Source organism: Lonchura striata, chromosome 2 (genome assembly GCF_050655825.1).
Source record: "Lonchura striata isolate lonStrDom1 chromosome 2, ASM5065582v1, whole genome shotgun sequence".
Lineage (NCBI taxonomy): Eukaryota > Metazoa > Chordata > Aves > Passeriformes > Estrildidae > Lonchura > Lonchura striata.
The window spans coordinates 28774547-28794552 of NC_140704.1; the positions used below are offsets into that span (position 1 = coordinate 28774547).

The window sequence follows — 20006 nt, forward strand, 5'->3', positions numbered from 1 at the left end:
TTTCTTACTCTTATCACTTCCTACAATTCCCTATTCACCTATTAAAATAAGTGAACAAGAACACATAAATTCTCAACCATCTCTGTTCAATTATTCAGAAATAGCTTCAATCCTAAAATTATCCTATAATCTGTTTTCTATGGTTTTATCCCATCAATCTGCTCTTCATTTATATTTTCTCACACTTACTTAATTTTTCTCTGAGCTTCTTCCCCAGGATAGATGGTTGCTCTTTTGTGTGCTACCACAAATTACCAGTTTTTGTGTGACGCACACAGTAATATAAAGCTTTGTATGTTTTAAAACTAGTCTGTCCTGTTCTATAGGCTACCCCCTGGCCTTTCTAAGAATCACTGTGCTTGACTTCAGGGAAATACAAAATGGATTTTCTTCAGCAAATCTGAGTCATAGGGAGTCTGAAGACACGGAAAGAAATGAGAAGTACTACACATCTAGACTGATTTTTGCCTTAAAACAATAATGATGAACCGTTGGATAAATATCCTTGGATGAATATCTGGGTAACTCTGCCTAGGCAGGGGGACTGGACTAGATAATATTCAGAGGTTCCTTCCAACCTTAACTATTCCATGATTGTGTGAATGAGCTAAGACATAATTATGAAGGCACTGTGTGAAAAGGATGGAAGCCAAGTGACTCCTACTTACTATGAAAGTTTAGTCACAGAGTGTACGTGACAGATATACATGATGATATCATAAAATAAATATACCACCCAACAGACCAATGACCCCATCAAATAAACTGTGAAAAATGCAGTTATAGGATAAAAGTATATCATTTAAGAGAAAGATGGGTAAAACAGAGGTCTATGAAATGGTAACAGTGCTTCTTGCCTGCAAGAATACCAAAAACTATGACAAGTAAGATAAAGGACTGCTTAAACAACAAAAAATCATTCACAATTCAGTTGCATTAACTTGGGGTTTATTCCTAATATTTCCAAGACAGTATGTAATTTTAAATGCATTTCTAACATTCACAAGGTTTTTTTAAATCCATCCAATAGTGATCTACAGAATTTATTTGGATATTTAACTAAAGTTTGGAACAGGAGAGGAACCAGCACCTGTGTCAAAAATTGTATGAGGTATAAAATGTACTTAAATTAAGCCAGTTTTTTTAAAGTTGTGTAAGACACATTCACTTTTTGACTGCAATATCAGCATACCCTGAGTTAGTTTTACACCTGCTTACTTGTATCATCCAACTTAGTATCTTCCTCATCTATAGAAACTTGTAGCCCTATGAAAGGTCTATTATAAAATGACATGATAGATATAGAAACAGTTCAAAGAACATAGATTGTACCAATTAATTCAATTTATTCCATGGCCTCCTTAGAGGCCAGCACCCACTATGGACAGCTGCTGTAAGTATCATACTGATGAAATCTCTACATTTCATAGAGTAATTTTGCCATTTACCTGTTATTACAGTCACAACACATTTTAGCAATTTCTGGCAAGTTTACAACTAATTTCCTCAATAAACTCTGTTTCCAAATAAAAAATGTGTTCTCCATCTTTGAGTGGGTCCTTCCTTAAATTGTTCCTGCCACAAATCCTGACAACAGTCAACAACATTCACAGCAAACATTTACCTTGTCAATCCATAATTTTATCTCACATTTTAGAGGGAAAAAATAGAAATAACATAAACAAATCCATTTAGTAAAGTATCTTTTCTGTCACCTATGCCTCAAACTACAAAGATATGCCCCTAAACTAAACTCAGTATATATTTAAAAGAAGAAGAAGAAGATAAATAAAATACAACATTAAATACTCTAACCTAGTAGCAAAACACCAGTAACATGACACTGGTATTCATCAACTTAATGTTGCCACAGATAAAAGACAACATCATAGTAATGAGCTATCAACATTCCCAAGCTCCAGAATTCAAATTCATTTCCTAATCCATCCAGTTCTACCTCAGCATGATCACACTGGACATGTTGTTTTGTTTTTTTAATTTTATATTGTTCAGTTAGGCAGATTAACAATGATACTCTCCAGAGCATGTAAGACACAGACAATTAGAGCAAAAGTAAGCAGAAAAGATATGAGAAGAAGGATGAGTTAATAATGAAAAAGGATTAAAGGAACAAGAGAAAACAATAAAAAATAGGGAGAAAACAGGAAGAGGCAGATAAACCTTCAAAAATAGCAAGACAGAAGAAGAAAGAAAAGTTCAATCTTCTCATCTTCTTCCCTTATTTCATATCTTTCTTCTTCTGCTCCTTCACACATTTTTTAAATTAATTGTAATCACTGTATCTTAAACAGAAAAAATCTAAAAGTATGATATCATCATTTTCTGAGTTTCCAGAGACCTTAAATTTCCCATGATCTAAAGAACGATTTCCATTTTAGAATAAGTATATTCCATCTAATACTCTTTACATGAGGGAAAAAAACCCTAAAACACCAGAAGTTAATATTAAAACATTCAGTAATAGGAAATTACAGATATAAACAGAACTTAACTTTTCCCAAACTTTTGTATTCATCATCAACTCGCAGTTGAACATTCTGAATGTTCCATATGCCATAATTACAAGTATTTAAATGTAGAAATACATTAATAAAATAGGAGTTTTTTGAGGAAAAGAAGAAGAGGCAAGGATATGATTGGAAATAAATTCATCTAAATACCTGGGGAACAGAGTAGCTGTGAGAGAGCTTCATTCCAACTCCAACAGAGTTACATTTCAAGTAAATGGAAGAGTAAACCATCAGTGAACTTTCTGACTCACCTGCTTGTGGAGATCAGGCTTAACAGACATTGTTTTAGTTGAGGAAAAAATGAGAAAAAGGAAAGTTGGTTGATACAGTGAAAGACTCTGAAATTGCAAAGGAAAACAAAACTTCACTTCAGAACTTTGTCAAAGGATGGTACAGGAAACAATTTAGACTTCTTCTTTGCTTTTGAAGATGGGTTTTCCCTTTGCTCTTTTATTCATGTTCCAGAATTAGACAAAGGAAATAATTGAATAACTATGTTGTAAAAATACTGTTCTAAAACACTGTAACCCAAGGAATCTGTTCTTGTTAAGAAGACATTGGATGTTCAGGAGCTTGCCAGGCATGTAGCAAGTGAAATAAACAGTAGACAAGAAATTATGAACATTTTTAAGACATTTCATTTAAGGAAAGATAAACTCTAATGTCCATAGGGAATATGGCTTTTCTTAAGCAATGGTACAACACTTTATTGGAGCCTATTATGTGTTTTAAATACCACTGTATAGACAAACATAGAACAACTATAAAACCAGAATTACCACTGTATAGACAAACATAGAACAACTATAAAACCAGAATTCAATGAATGCTCTTTAGCAGCTAACAGGCTTCCCTAACAAACACAATTAGCAATTAATATAGGAGATGCAATTTTTACTTGGTGTTAGGGATGATCTAAGCTGGCCTCTCCCACTCCTTCTGCAGCCCCATATATTCTTTATTCTCTTACAAAGTAAATTTTCTTACAAGGCAATTTTTTAATCTTGGATGTGGTACGTAATTAGACATGTAAGAAAGCTGTCACGACATTTATGCTCAAGCTTTTCACAGAGAAAAGACCTGGTTTTGTTCTAATGCTTTCCAAACAGTGTGTACCATCAGTAAAATAAAGCTTATCTCAGAATGTGCACTAAAAAAAACCTCAGAAAATAAATGGCTTACTAAATTTCAATACGTATGAGATCATGGCTTCAAGATAAGTTATAAAATAAAGACCCAGTCTCCTGCAAGTAGTGACACACAATCCTCTGCCCTGTTAAGAAATATGCTAGACCCTTGTGAGAATATCTCAATCTTAGTGTCACCCACAAAGAGTAAAGAAGAGGTTATACTCAGGGAAGTCATCTAAAATAATCTGCTATTTATCCCCCCTTTCTAAATCTGAAAAAAACCCAACACTCAAGATACAGATATGAATACAAATAAAATGGCTATCATAGGAATAACTTGTTTTAGACAACAGAGTAAATATTGTTGAGATTGTCTTCAGAGATGCGATTGCACAAACCAAAATTTCAAGGCAGTACAGAAATTTTAGTAAATTTTACATTTAATATAAAGCTTTTTTCCCCAACAAAATAATACATTTTTGCTGAAATTTCCTCTGTTGAAAAGAAGAAGAAATGCTTCAGAAGATAACATATTCAAAAAAACCTGATATTAATAGTCACAGAATCTGAGAGTCTGAGAGTCACAGAATCTGAGAATCACCTGTTTTGGAAGGGACTTTAAAGATCCTCTAGTTATCCCCCCTGCTGTGGGTAAGGGATACTTTTAACCGGACCAGGTTGCTCAGAGCTCCATTCAACCTGTTCTTGAACATTTTCTTGGATGAGGCCTCCACAACTTCTCTGGGCAACTTGTTCCAGTGTCGCACCACCCCCACAGTAAAGCATTTCATTCTAATATCTAATCCAAACCTTCTCTCTTTCAGTTTGATGTCATTCCCCTTGTCCTGTCACTACATACACTTGCAAAAAGTCTCTATCTTTCCTGTAGAGTCCTTTCAGGTACTGGAATGCTGTGATTAGATCAAACCAAAACCTTTTCCAGTTCCTTTCCCAGGAACAAACCAAATTCCCTCAGCCTTTCCTCAGAGGAGAGGTGCTCCATCCCTCTAAACAACTTGGTGGCTGTCCTTTAGACTTTTTCCAGCAGGTCCCTGTCCTTCCTGTGCTGGGGACCCCAGAGCTGGATGCAGCACTGCAGATGGGGTCCCTTGACAAGAAAGCACAGGAGCAGAATCATCTCCCTTGATCTGCTGGCCACACTTTTGATGGAGCTCAGGACAATATTCTTCAACAACTACATTTAACTTTCCTTTTTTTTTTTTTTTTTTTCTGCCAAATAAAATATTGAACTATTAAATTCTGTAAGCACCTAAATGTTTCAAAAGGAACACCACAGTGTTTTGTTTCAAAAAAAATGTGTTGTTCTGTGTGCCTACAAATGGCACTATTATGTAAAGAGACTCTGCTTGAATCAGGCAGCGGAGGAATTCTAGAGCTCCTGAAATAAACTGAAAATAGACTCCAGCTGTGCTGCTTTACCACTTTACTTCTCATTTCTAGCTTAGGAATCTTTACACTACACTGCAAAATACAGCACAAAGCACGCTGCCTCTCTGGGGAATTCCCAAACATAACAGGCTTTTATTCTTGTCACAAAGTCCAAGTCAGTGTCCCCAACACAGGTACACACACAGAGCCCCTTCCAGTCCCACACAGGCTCTCAATTCACCCGTGAGCCGTCATTCCCTTGCCAAACAGCATCACAAGGATGGCCTTGAGCAGAAGCTGAGAGCTGCTAGTGTGGCACTGGACATGGCACTGCTTCAAGAGGATGAAGAAGGAAGGACATGAACTCGGTGAGAGTACAGGGTGGGAATGGGGACACTCACCCAAAAAGGGCAGGAGGCCAGCTGCTGACTGCTGCTGGGAGGCTGAGGAAGGAGGAGGACAGCCTGCAGGCCACCAGAGCTTCCCAAAAGCTCAGTGCTGCCCATGCTGCACTCACACTGCACACAGAAAATGCACCATGTTCCTGCTATCAGAATTGAAGTCATTCCTTGGAAACTTCACTCACTAAGACAACAATGGGTATCATATGGAGTTAATTGTAGCCATATAAAAGCTGCAAAATCAGAATGAAGGCTTCTCATTCAGCCTGCTGTGTGTCCTGTGAAGGAATTGAGCACTTTACAAAGATTGGGAACTGACTTCTGTCCAATTTTAAAGGGAACAGCTAGAATTCAAGATTTTTAAAAGACTGCATATAATTCAGTAGATAAACTGAATACAGGAAAACAAAAAGAAAATTTATACTTATTTTTAGCATCCTAACCTTGCCAAAACACAATGGAGTTCTTCCACTGGAGAATTGTTGTATATTTGTTTATTCTCACCTTGCTTTCTTCATGGTTCTGTAGCCTCTGTCTTTATTTCAAGCCTCATATAAAGCCTCATATAAATCCTTGATTATTTCATGCATTTTATCCTGCTTGCCATTAAGACTTCTTTCCTCTTTATTTTTATTTGATTTTATCCAAAATATCTCTGATGTTAATTGCCACATTTTTCACCAGTCTGTCCTACTTATAATTTATTTCTGATGATTATATACTCACAAAAAAAAAAAAGCATAACATTTATTATTTAATCAAAATAACTTCAAAAAAGACCTTATCTTCCTCCTCGTTCATTCTCTCAATTTTTATACTTGATCTGCATCATCCTTTAAGGCAAAGGATTAATGTAATTTTAAAAATCTACTCTGTTCTCATTATGGTTAAAAATAGACAACCTGATGAAATGAAATGCAAATGTCTTTTCATAAGAAATGCTGATAATGGATTAATTTAACAGAAAACAGTGATGCATAAATGGTACAAAAAACCAAAATGTAATTTTTGTGGCCAGAAAGATTTAAAATTTTCTTAGTTTTTTCAAAACTCAAAAAGCAGATTTCTAAGAATTGCTTACAAGTTTTAAGATGCCATTTGTATTTCCAGACCTGCAACAGAAAACATAGCAGAACATTCTACATTCCCCTAAAATGACTATTAATAGTTACTGGTTCAAGAACATTAATGTAAAAAATTTCAAAATGCAACTGAATGCCAAGCAAAAAAGCAGTTTGAAAAATCTCAGTTCCGATAGCAAGTTCATAAGCTATCTACTCATGGTCATTTGGCAAGGGCTTGCCAAATTCTGGTGACTTTTACAAAGTCCATCAGTCACTGAAGCTGGGCAACGTAAGCTACTAGACTTTTATCTAAGACTAAATACGTAAAATGGGGCAGAAAACAAAACACAGCTCTAGAATATGTATGCAAAGAAAATATTTTTTTCTGAATTATACAAGACTAAATACGTAATCTAAGACTAAATACATAAAATGGGGAAGAAAACAAAACACAGATCTAGAATATGTATGCAAAGAAAATATTTTTTTCTGAATTATACAGAAGACTACTATTTACATTAGACTGAAAGTCTATCAATAAAAGTGGGAAACTCTCCTGTCAAGTTTTCACGAAAGATTAGGACAAAACTGATATCCTGTGTAATTCTTAACACTAAGAAATTATTATAAACATAAACCCATGGTAGAAACAAACATCTGCTATGATAATGGACTTTATTCTCCTTTGTGAAACTGTTTCTATTTCTTCCACCTGTTTAGTCAATATAAACCAATAATTATTGTGAAAAAATGAAACAGATGGAAGAAATGGGAAACAGTTTCATTCCCTTTCAGAAAAGGATAAAGAAAATGAGGTGGAATCCACTTCATAAAAAAAGGAAAGGGCATTGAGAGAATGCTTCTGAGAAAGACAGTTTAACATAGACATTTAGTAAAACAATGCAGAAATCAAATCCCCAGAGATGCTTCAGTCTTTAAAACAAAGCAGATGATCAATTCTTTCAAACTAAACATATTTGACAACTGGGTTTCTTTTTACTATTATCATTCTTTGTTTTTGAAAGACAGTTGTATGAGTAGGAGGTCTGTAAGAGGCTTGGTATAAAAACATTAGAATGCTATTACAGACAGGTTCATAGTTACGTATTAGTGGTCTGAATAAGAGAAGAGCTTACAATACTTACCTGCTGCTATGTATAGGATTAATCACAATTAAAAACTCTTAACAGTCTGCCCCAAGCACCACCTCTACTCTTTGGCACTACTATATGGGTAGCATACAGCAGCAAGAGAACACAACTTTTCTATCACTGGAAGCATGAAGAGCAAGCCCATATGAAAAGAGCTCTTTCCTGGGTATTGTAACTCCTGGGGGGAAAAACAGGACATGATAAACTCTTTCTGCATGGGACAGAACAACTTGCTGAACATACAGGTGAGCATTCGCATCCAAGAAAATTATGTCCTTTCTTACCTTAAATAACAATTTCCAGGATAAAACCTGAAGTAGAACCAGCAAATTTTACATAATAAAAATGCAGTGACATGATATATTCCTTATTCATTAACCCAAGTTATTTAGAGCAGTTTACACCGATTTATCATTCCCTACATACAACACAACACTTAATGAGGTCTACCTCAGTTTCAAGCCAAAGACTTTCTGTAGTGCGTAAACCATATTTACTGTTAGTTTCCACTAAAATAATTTAGTGGAGATGTGATTATGACCCACTTCGCATAATTAGACAAGATTTAGATTTACTTTTTACGTTCAGATAGACCCTGAATAAAGATTGACACATTTGTGCCTGGAATGCTTACAAAATTTTAGAAATGCATGTCTCCCAGGGATACAATGCTAAACTGTAGCAATGACTGGATTTGCTTGTGTATTTTTCCTTTGTTTTGTTTAGGGGTTTGAGAAGGTATTGCTAGCCAAACATGCCGCACAGGCTGTGTGGATATATAAAGTAGGGATGAAAAAAAAAAAAAGGGGGAACAAAAAAAGAAAGAAAAGTAAGTTCTTCTGAAATGTGTTACTGGTAGAAAAACCCTGAGATTGAATGTAAACTTACTCAGATTATTTTTAAAAATATAAGACTGGAAAACATTAAGCTGCAACATCTACACAGAGCTGCAAAGTATTTATCTTAAGAGTACAGTCTGCCTTGAAGAGTTTGTACTCTGAAAAGCAGTTTAGTAGTCCCCATTCATAGTCAGCCATTACATCTCAAGATTGCTATTAGAAGGAACAGCTACTCTGACACTTGCTTCTTGAAACGAATCCAGAAAACTGCAGTCCATGCTGTGATTTAAGCACATACATTGGAAAGCCCTTCAGAATGTGCTTTCATACCATTTGAGACAATTTAATTGATATTCTTTCTGTGAATCCCTTAAACTCCCAGAGCTCAAAGTACAGACCATTTAAATTTATATCATAATGTCATATATCTTTAAGAGTGTGGTCTTCTTTGAAGATATCAGATCTTAGACCATAGATAAAACAGCAAGCCTGGACTTGACAAGCAATGTGACAATGCTCATTGTTTCTGAAACAAAACACAAAAATATGGTTCTATACTTAAAGGCATATGAAATGGGTCATTACTTCACTAAGTATTAGCTAGTTCCTAATTAACTAACTTCTTATCTACTGAAACAAATCTGAATGAACAGCCATTTCTGATTTATTCCAAAAGAAAAGCACCTCCAAAGGGACTGTAAGTGGCTTTTTTCAAATTCTAGATTGAGTACTTGCTTGGATTCACTCTCACCCAAAATTAGCTAAATAAGTACTCAAACTTTCAAATCAAAAATAATAATTCCTGTATACATTTTCAAAGATTTTAATAGTGAAGAATTTATATTCAAAAACTTCTAGAGGGCCCTCCACAGAACAAAAAATAATTAACGTAAGGTAATTTAAATCATTTTTACAATATAAACTTTGGCTAACCAACAAGGATTGATGTGAATTATTTTCCTTCTGCTGCAGCTATTTTTTCCCAATTTCATGATAATATTTTTTCAGTAGTATTACTATTTTTCATAATCAAACAGCAAATGTAAATCAAAAATTTCCAAACATTTGTTCTAATATGCTATTTCTAACATCTGTTTTCCTCTGTTTTCTTACATCACTCATGGCACTACCTATGGGTTGTAAAAATGGTACAGATACACCAATTTTGAGCTAACAAAACTTGGTAGAATCCAAATTTATTTGAAGCAATTTGTTTTGCTTTGTTTCCCCACACCTTCTTTTTTACATTTTTTTAGTAATTTTTCCCTTTCATATTTTTTCCCCTTTAATATTTTCATCCCAGGAACTCTTGTCACTCACTCATTTTCTTCACATCTCTTCAATGTGCTTTTGCCATCTCTAGTATAATTTCAGCAATTTATCAAACTCTTAAAGCCTATCCAGTACTAAAGTGTCACTATTCAACAAAGAATGCAGACATATACTTAGTACATAAGCCATTTTCCCATCCTCCTCTCATAAACATCTATAAAATTTTCACTGTTTCCTTCCATTCATTTCAACTAGTACTAATCTATAGGCTATTAGCCAATATACAGCCTATGCTTTCTTTCAAAGCAGTTACAAGGATTTCCAATATGTTTATGTTTATACAGGCAAGGATACTGGAGTCTGCTCAATTTCTGTAGTGAACTTCAAACATAAAGAATATACTAAAAGTAGAAACAGCATTCTACTTAAACAAAACTCAAAAACTAAAAACCAGCAAAAAGAAAAGAAAACCACAAATAACAAACAAAACCAGAACCAACAACAAAGAAATAACAGTTAACAAAGCATTTTAAAGCTCTTCAGTATGCCTTCATGAATGAAAACGTCTATTACTAGGCAACTTAATTCTAGGAAATACATTCTTCAAAACAAGCTCTTTATCTCTATTATTACTGCTAGAATTACTTTGAGTGCCTCAATATCAGAATCACAGAATTGTTAGTGTTGGAAGGCAGCTCTCTAGACTATCTAGTACAACCCTTCCTCCAAGGCAGGATCATCTGCAATTACAACAACTATTTGTAACTTTTATGTTTAAAATAAAATCAGGCTTTTTTGTTTTCAGAATTAATATAAAATCATATTATATTGGAATTTAATCACAAATTATTTTGTCCATATTCTGTACTGTTTTTAATAAAATTATGACCCACACAAAATCTGGGCAGTTCTAAAGACAAATTTGGCAATATATAATATCCTCAAAAAGCTATTCAATTCTGCAATGCAGTCAACAAAACCATGCAGTGACACTGCATAGCATCCACTAAATATCTTCCAGAGCCACACAAAAAGCAATATATTTTTAGTGTCTAAAAACACAACAAAAACATATGTAATTATGTGCACATTTTAATTTTTTGCTTCTTTTAACTGGTAGAAAACAACAGCGATGAAAGCAATCCAGGGCCCTTCACCCCAATTAATGGCAGATGGAGGAAAGTCTCCTGACAATATCAGACAGCCCTAATTCTCCTCTTCTTCAGACACCTCTGACTCTCGAATTGAACCACCAAGACCAACATTTCTGTTCTCTAGAGGAACAGTTTTGGCTCTCTTTTCTTCAGAAACCCAGGAGAGGCAGAACAGCAGAAGTGGTAAAGCTAACAGCAAAGTGTATTTTTTCAGTGGATAAGTTGGACAAGCAGTTTTCCACTTCTTTCTTCAAGCATATGAAGCTTTGCTGGGCTTAAGGGACCTGCCATGTGTTACAGGTTTATTGAGTGTGAAGCTGATGAAGGTGAAGTGGGATCATCTTTTCTCTCAAGAGCTATGTTTTTTTCAGTTTGTCTGATGAGTCATGGATTGTCATCATTTGAATTACACTTTCCAGCTCCTCTATAGAAACGCAGTGACTAAAAATACATGCTTTTAATAAGAGCTGAGATTCTGCTACAGTCACATGGCTCTTCAATTAGCCCATTCTCCCTTCATTTTGTTTCTTACAGGCTTGGTGAACTGTAACTCTCTGTTTGTGACATCAGGCTCATTTCTACAGCAACCAATTGAATTATCCCCCAAATCTTTATAATAGGAATAAACAACAGGAACAGATGAACTCCTAAGAAACAAAAGCTTCTTACTGTTTACATGCAAATGTCCATAGAAACAACCAAACAATAAAGGAAAAGGAATATGGAAGATACACAGAAACACAGGAAATATAACAAAGGCATAATCAATGTTTACATATTTTACAGTACATAAATAGACGTTCAGTAATTTCATGACCATATGTCACATCTGTAATAGGCACAATATATGTTCAATGCCAGTAACAGCTGATACTGCAACACCAGGTGTTACTGTCTGGCACCATGTACCCATGCAGCTTCAATTCTAGAAAATGTCATTATTTTTAAGCAAGGAAATAAAAGAGCAAGGTGAGATGACATAATTTGTCTTTCAGAACTCAAAGACCTTTCAGACTCAAAGCTACTAGATACCACACATCATGAAACCCTCAGCCAAAGAAACTTGAAAACGTCTCTTGCAAGAAAAGATTAAGGAAGCTGGTCCTGTTAGCCTCATTTACCCATTCTGTGATTCTGTTAACAAGTATTTCTGTTTTGGACTTCATACGAATTCTCTACACTTCTTGCAACAATATCCTTGAAAACGAAAATGCAAAGTCATTAACTTTTACCCTAAAGACTTTTGTCGTAATTCCCTTCTATTAAAACTATATATTATTTAAGAACCATTAAATAATAATCTGTATGTCTAAGAGTTAATACAGGCCCTGATCCTATTGGCAGTGCTAGAGCTCTAACTTAATCTTTCCCAGGTACTGAAACAGCTACTGCGCCCTCAGCAGAAACACTGGAAACTCAGTAGCATAATCTAGAAAATAATATGATTTTCCTGAAAATAAGGGCCTAACCGTGTCCAGTTTCAGCATAACAAATTCAACATCTCTAATGAACTAGTATTCATTGAGCTACTGTGTTTCACTGCTCAGCAAAACAAAACAAACCTTGCAGTCTTCTCCAGTATTGTGATTATTGTCTCCTCTCCACTCTCCCAGACTAAGCCAATGTCCAAGAAGGTTGCAGGTAAATTATCATCTTGTAGTGAAACCACCAAATGCTTTTGATGATGGGACAGTGTCCTGTTCATCACACAGAAAGCATTTCCAGTGCTCCCCCATGCACAAATGTTTGCAATAATGATAACCTTTTCTAACAGAATTTTCTCTCTGGATTCTGGGATCAATACAGCTTGGTACTATCAAACAGCCTGAATCAATTTTTTTCCTTCTTCAATTATTTTAACATTTCTTCCATATGAGACCTAAACAGGTACACAACTTTGACACTTCCACTAGCTTTCTTAAAATAGAAAAATCAAATGTACTAGCACTAGCACTACTGAGACAATTTGCTTTCTAATACTTTTGTTACCGCTAAATTAAAGTTACAATTTTTGGAGCCATCATACTTTTGACCCTACCAATCAATTATTCAGGAACCAGAAGCAGCTCTTTAGGAAGGAAATTGATGCTAAAAACAGCTGGTACTTCAATGAACTGATCAAACTCTGGACTAATTTGCCATCATTTTTAAAAATCTTTGAAATACAGTTTACTCTAACAGCCTACTGCCTTCTCTGCTTTTACTAAATTAATTAAGTCTTTTCATGTTAAGATATATGATCTCCTGTTAATAGTCTCCAGTCAACAGCACACAGAAAAAATACTAGCTTTGGATTTTGCTGACTATTATCCCTTTAATTGGAACTCTTAAACAAACCTGATACTCCAAGAGCATCTTCTGTTCTGCAGAGGAAGTCTTTTCTAGCCTTTACAATTCTGTGATTCTGGCAGATTAATAAAGAGAAGATTTTTCCCAATTTTACCAGCTGATAGTAAAAATTATAAATTCACTATTTTCTGCTCTTATAACATGTCTCCCTGCTGCTGACATACAAAGTTTCTTGCAGTTAAAAGACAGGAGAGGATCCCTGTAATTAACTAAGACATGAACATAATACTGTAATAAGGTACTCCAAGTCACTCATTTTAACTACTTTGTGCTGTTCCTATGTACCATTTAAAGTTCTATGAAAGCCAGTATTTCCTAAAAGAATATTTTAAACTAGAACATATAGCAGCCTGAGAGGGACAAAAATGTACTTAAGTGCATCTGCCTTTGTCACAAAATAAAGAAACTCCTGAATAATTTCACAGTCCCTTTAACCAAAGCAAAGAGTTCAGAACCCCTCTACATTGTTCCTTTCCCTCAATAGTTTTTCCTTTCTCTAAATAGTTTATAGCTACAACAAGTTGGATGCCCTTCTTCAGTGGAAGCAGTGGAACACAGGAAACGAGCTCTGCATACACGAGTGTCCCACCTGACAGACATAAAAAGGTTCCTCCTTACTCAGAACTGTGAACAGAGTCAACATTATACTGTTTACCATTGACAGGCTAACTGGAGAATTGATCAGCTTCTGTTTGTTAAAAACACAACTGCTAGTCACCACTAGTCATTGATCATGGCAGAAACACTAAGCATTTTATCTCATTAGAACGCCCACCTCAAAGATACACACCACATTGTAATACTGCATGTTTATCAGCTTTTTTTTTTCCTTCAGAAATGCTCAACTCATCATTCTGGTCTTACATTCTCTTCAAGACCTAACACAGAAAGCCTCATTAGCGAAAGGAAAGGAATCCACTGATATTTCTGCAAATTATATTGGTGTCCATTTTTCAATCTCCCACAACTTTATCTATGGTATGAACTTTAGAGGTCAAATCTCAGCTATGACCAGTCAAATGAAAAGTAAAGTCACAATTTTGTATTTTCTCTATTCTGGATTTCAGTCTAACAGAAGTCAAAGTTGGATCTAACAACCTCATTAATGAAGACTGTATGTAACAGCCTTCCCTTTGGACAGAGTTCAGGGCTTTCTAAGAGCAAATCTGACTAGAGCCTAAATAAATAATATGTAGCATTCATAACCCATTTTCTCTAAATTGGTGCAATACAGCAATGTGCACAAAAGATTTAAATTCACCGATCTGAAAAAAAAAATTATAGTGCTATATCAATATGCATAGTTCACCTCTCAGGAGAACTAAAGTGCCCCACCAAACCATTGAGTAGTTTTATCCACTCCATTTGCTCCTACTTAGATTTTTAGCTCCCAATCACAGATTTAGGGTAAGGATCCAGACTCACTGGTCCCTTTTTCTGGCCATTCTACTCCCAACAGGCCTTGCATGCAAAGACTGGATCTCTCACTAGACCCATTATCCTTCTCCATGAAGTCTTCCCAAGTGCATGGGATATTGTACAGGCAGAGCTGGCAGACTGCACCCTTCATCCAGTCTTAAGAGATTCTGTCAAAACTTTCTGAGAACCTAATGGCCTCCATCTTTACTAATAGCAGCAGAAACACTATAATCCTAAAAATCCAATACTTAGGGTAAAACTATTTTCAGTAATCACCCTCTCCACTTGCCACAGAGTCAAAAATAACTGGTTTTGTCAAATTGAGATTCATTCCCTCATTAGAATTAGCACAATTCCATGTGGCACTAGAAGCCTGGGATCCTCTGAGGGATTGTGTAACGGCCCATAGCTGCTGGTAACCAGCTGCCACATATATGACGTTCCCTAAACATTATCATTTATATCCATTGTAAAAGATAGTATTTCCCTCTGTGAGGACCACAGAGACAAGCCCACTCTAGAGTCTCTGACAACTTAACTTTGAACCAAAACTTTTGCTGATCTTCCCAATTTTCTTCAGTGATCTTTTTCACAAATTCCTCCTTCCTGTTCCCCTATAAAATTGTTTCATTGTCTAGTTCTTACAGCAGCAATTGATGCTACATCAAAAGATGCTGCAGCTGCTGATACTGTTTCTGTTCTCACAGTCATTTCAGTAGCACTCCAACATCTATTTCTATCTTCAGTCTGTGACAGTCTGCTCAAGCTTTCCTCCACCAGCCTGGGAAAAAAATCACTGCCAAAAGTTTTGCAAAAAAGGGTCTTTTTCAGGCTTTTCCTCAGGGCACATTTTGTTGACAAACTCAAAAGGACAAAACCAAGCTATTTCCCCAGAGTGCACATGCTGCCAGAGCTCAGAGGTCTTTTTCTCCGCCTGCTTAAGGAGGAGCTTCCTTTTTTTCTTTTTTTTTTTTTCTTGTCCTTTTTTTTCCCTTAGCTGACTCATGAAATAGTCTTATTTTAACTGTTTCAAATCCCTTCAATATTTCCACACTTGCTTTTGGAGCAGGATCCTCTAAGCTCCTTTTAACATACAATTTGGACAGCAACAGCCATAAAACTTCGTTTAATAAAATGAAGACATAAAATTCATTTAATAAAAAGGTTTAAAAAAAAAATCCTGTCCAAACTAATCCAATTTACCATACAGATAACAATCACAATTAAGCTATTTATATTCCTTCTCTCTAATGCCCTCACAATTCAGGCTCCTATTTGGAGTAGTACAGAATGGCACATATCAGTGAATCACAGAATCATTTAGGTTGAAAAAGATGTCAAGATCATCAAGTCCATCTTTGACTCATCACCATCTTGTCAACCAGACCATTGCACTAAGTGCCACATCCATTCATTCCTTGAACACTTCCAGGTGTGGTGATTCCACTACTGCCCTGGGCAGTCTGTTCCAGTTTTTAACAACCTTCCCCGGAGGAAAACCTGATGTCCAACCTGAACCTCCCCTGGTGCAGCTTAAGACTTTTAAGCTTTTGTCCTGTTGACTGACAGCTTTTGTTCTGTTGCTGGTTGCCTGGGAGAAAAGGACAACCCTCACCTGACCACAGCCTCCTTTCCAGAAGCTCAAGGGAGTGATAAGGTCACCTCTGGGCCTCCTTTCGTCCAGGCTAAAGCACCCCAGCTCCCTCAGCTGCTCTCCATACAATTTACAAATACATATCTGGTACCATATGTTTAGAACAAATTGTTTCACCTGAAACATCTTGTATGTACCTCACTCTATGCAAAGACAGTTTTATGCAGGAAAAATCCCTGTATCTTTTCACCTTGCCCTCCCACAACCAGCAACGATTATGAAATCTAAAGGAGAAAAAAAATTCTTCTCTCAAGTGTATTTTATTTCCTCAGGATTTAGTGTGGGCTACATTATTATTGTTGTCATTATTATCACTGTTATATAATAACCACACCAGTTATCTCAGTTTTTTTTTTTTTCCTTTTTACCTATTCTTCTGAGGCAATTTGAAACAAGACAAAGATGTAATGAAAAGTATGTTCTACTGTTCTATCTTTGGAACAAGAGGAGAGTTGAGATTTTTAATTTGACTGGGTAGAAGGACATAGAGGAGCTGTCTTTGGAAATAATTATTCTTCCAAAACCACACATATGCATATTAACTGCAAAGTGCCAAGTATTAGGTAATATACTCTTTACACTTCAGAAATATTTTTTTTAAGTAATATTTAAACTGTTCCAAAAATTCATTGAAGCCCCAGGCAGACAAAGAAGGGTCCTACATTGAAAGCATAAAATTCCCTTGACTTGAACTCAAATATAATTCAGTAAGAAAAACTTACAGATACACCTTGGATTAATTTACAGGAAGATATTCACTTACTATGAAGTTCTGAGTGTTGCTTAGATGGAAATATTTTTGATTAGGAACAAGTGATGGAGAACTCATTCTCCTTTGCTGTTCAGTTATATGTATGGAAACTGAGAAAAGCTATTACATATTCAAGAAAGAAATTTTGCATTCAGGGTTTGGGTTCACCAAACAATACAGTTGGATAAAGCACTGAATCACACTATAACTTTGTGAAGAAGAAAACAGGCAGACAAGATGTGGTAGGAACTTCTCAAAGTGATTACAAGGACAGTAACTGCACACAGAGCTAAGAGCAGACCTTGCTTAATAGTACTTGCCAGAGTAGACAATCATCAAGCTCACAGAAGATTAATAAAAAGAACTACACTGAACTAGAAAGTGAAAAGCACGTGTCCTTCTCAGAGCACTAGAATCCACAGGAGTAATTTAAAGGTCTTTATACAGTGAAAGATCTACACACCTACTTTGGTGACTAAAAAGGGAATTTATGCTTTAAGTCCAAGACAGTTGTATCTATAATGTCCACACTTATATGAGTTATATATGAATATATGACTCAACTCCGGATGTGCTTATTATCTGTGCAGTCTGTATCTAAATATAGTTTGAGATTTTCTCTGCATGACTGAAGTCCATTGATGCCAAGAGAAGCAGCTCATTTAGGTGCCACCTGAGCTCTATTTCTTCTTAAAGATAAGAAGAGGTGCTTAATGTCTCTTACAATCTGTATGGACCCATTCCTCCATATTTCTTGGAAATTTTAACACTTGCAGGTGTGGCTGATTTCAGTAAAGTTTGGCAGCAAGTTTTCTTCATACAACAGGCAGAGATGAAACAGTCTTGCTTTCCAAATAGGGGAAAGATCAAGGACATGGATTCAGACTGACTTTCAACCTCAAAAGACTCAAACCCAAATCTCTCACTCTACCAAGTGTCCCCTGCTGTGCAGCAGAACTGTGTCACCCCTTCCTAAGGGGATCCAAACTCAGGCTTTCAGACTAGCAAGGTGGTGTGTGCTTGTGCCCTGAGCAGAGGCTGTCACCTAAGTTAAACATTGTCTCACTCTGTAGCCAGCTTAGACTGAGGAGATTCAGCTCAAAAAGGGAACTGTGCAAGGAGTTTCCTCCTGATCAAAAAGTCAATATGCAAAACATCAGCAAATGCATTTTAAAGAGAATACTCTCTGCATGAATAGACATACGACTGGATGAGCAAACTTTCTTAAGCAAGTTTACTTAGGCTCCAAAGAAAAACAGAAATTGAAATCCCTCTGTACTTAAGATCTTCCTACTGGTTCTAGCTCAAGGCAGCTCAGCACGTCCCTTCTTCCCATTCACCAGCCAGCTAACAGTATCTGTTCTATAGCAACAAAGAACTACGTCCAGGGGAAAGGCCCACACTGGAGAAGTTTGTGGAGTAATGTCTCCCATGGAATGTAGCCCACCTCAGAACGTGGGAAGAGAGCGAGGAGTGATAGAACAGTTTGGTGAGCAACTGGCATCCTGCCACAATTTACCTACCACAGCTGTATAAAAATAATATTGACTAGGCAGAAGTGACTGTCAGCCACTAGGAGTATGATCCAAGGCAGGCAGGTTTTTGATAGCCTACACTCTTTGTTCTAGTACTCCAGTACTACAGCTTTATGCAAAATAAAATAGAATTTACAAATACTGTATTCTTTTAAATTCAAGAAAGTTAAAACTTCCATAGTTAAAACAATGTCGTAATTTAGGTGAGTAGAAGTAAAATCTCTACACCAAACTGAAAGGCAGAGCAAATGACAAGCCTTAATATCAGAGGCTAAAAGCAAAACAAATCACCCCTCTATGAATTCCCTACTCATTTCAAAGTCCTGCAGTGAAACCCACTCCTTAGCACAAGGCACAGCTGGGTGCTCATCACCATCACTTGTTGGCAGACACCTGCCCCAAAGTCAACCCTCCCCACAGTGTCACCTTCTGACACCCTGATCAGCCAGGCGAGGACATTTAACAGAGGACTTTTGTTGTTTCAGGGTTTTTTTATTAATATTATTTTTTAAGTGAATCAATCTCTACCATGTCGCCAAATGAAATTTGGTGATTTTCAGTTCATTGCCTTTCCAAGTTCAACAAATACAATGAAACAGCAAAGCAATTATATATTCAAGCTTTACAAAATTCTGTATAATTATTATTTAGTAATAAGTAAAGATATCTGTTGTCACAACATTTTGTATCTTGCCATGTTACATAAAAATATATATAAAAGTCAAAAATATTAGTTTCAATTTAGTTTTAAATTGTATTTTAAAATTTTAGATCACACAATTAAAGATATTGTTTATCAGTCCTTTAGTTAAATTGGACAGCACAGAAATTCAAATTTAAGTCCATATCTGGGTTTTATTCCTTTAGCATTATACACAAAAAGTTATATATTTTTAACATATTTTTCCTAATTGCCTCAAAAATTGAACTATTGACAGAAAAATGTGTCATATTTCACATTTCCAAAAAACTAGCAACTTTCATTACAGAGGAGCAGAGGAAGCTTGAAAGAAAATATATTTTTCATTAACATACACACACAAACCTGAACACAAACATATTCAAGTAATTTCACTGGCATCAACAGTTCTACTAAAACAATGGCTCTGAACTACTGTGTGTGGAAGAAGTACTGGAGAAGCAAAGGAAAGCCAAAGTAAAGAAATATCTTAAATGCCTTTTTTTCCCCATAAGGAAGGAAAATGTTTTGGCAAACACTGCACCGAGGCTTAAGTTATAAGAATGCATGGAAAAAAAAAAACAACCCACGTAACTTTTTATCTCTATTACAAATCTTCCAATTCGGATATTAAAGAAAAAAAAAAGAAAAATAACTTGAAAATATTTTCCCAAGAAGCAGTACCTAT

General features: G+C 35.8%; 1 protein-coding gene across 8 annotated transcripts in view; it reads right to left on the minus strand.

The window, feature by feature from the left end:
- DGKB (diacylglycerol kinase beta) overlaps window positions 1-20006 on the minus strand; it is a 385149-nt gene that overhangs the window by 288306 nt on the left and 76837 nt on the right. The gene's annotated exons all lie outside the window — the stretch shown is intronic.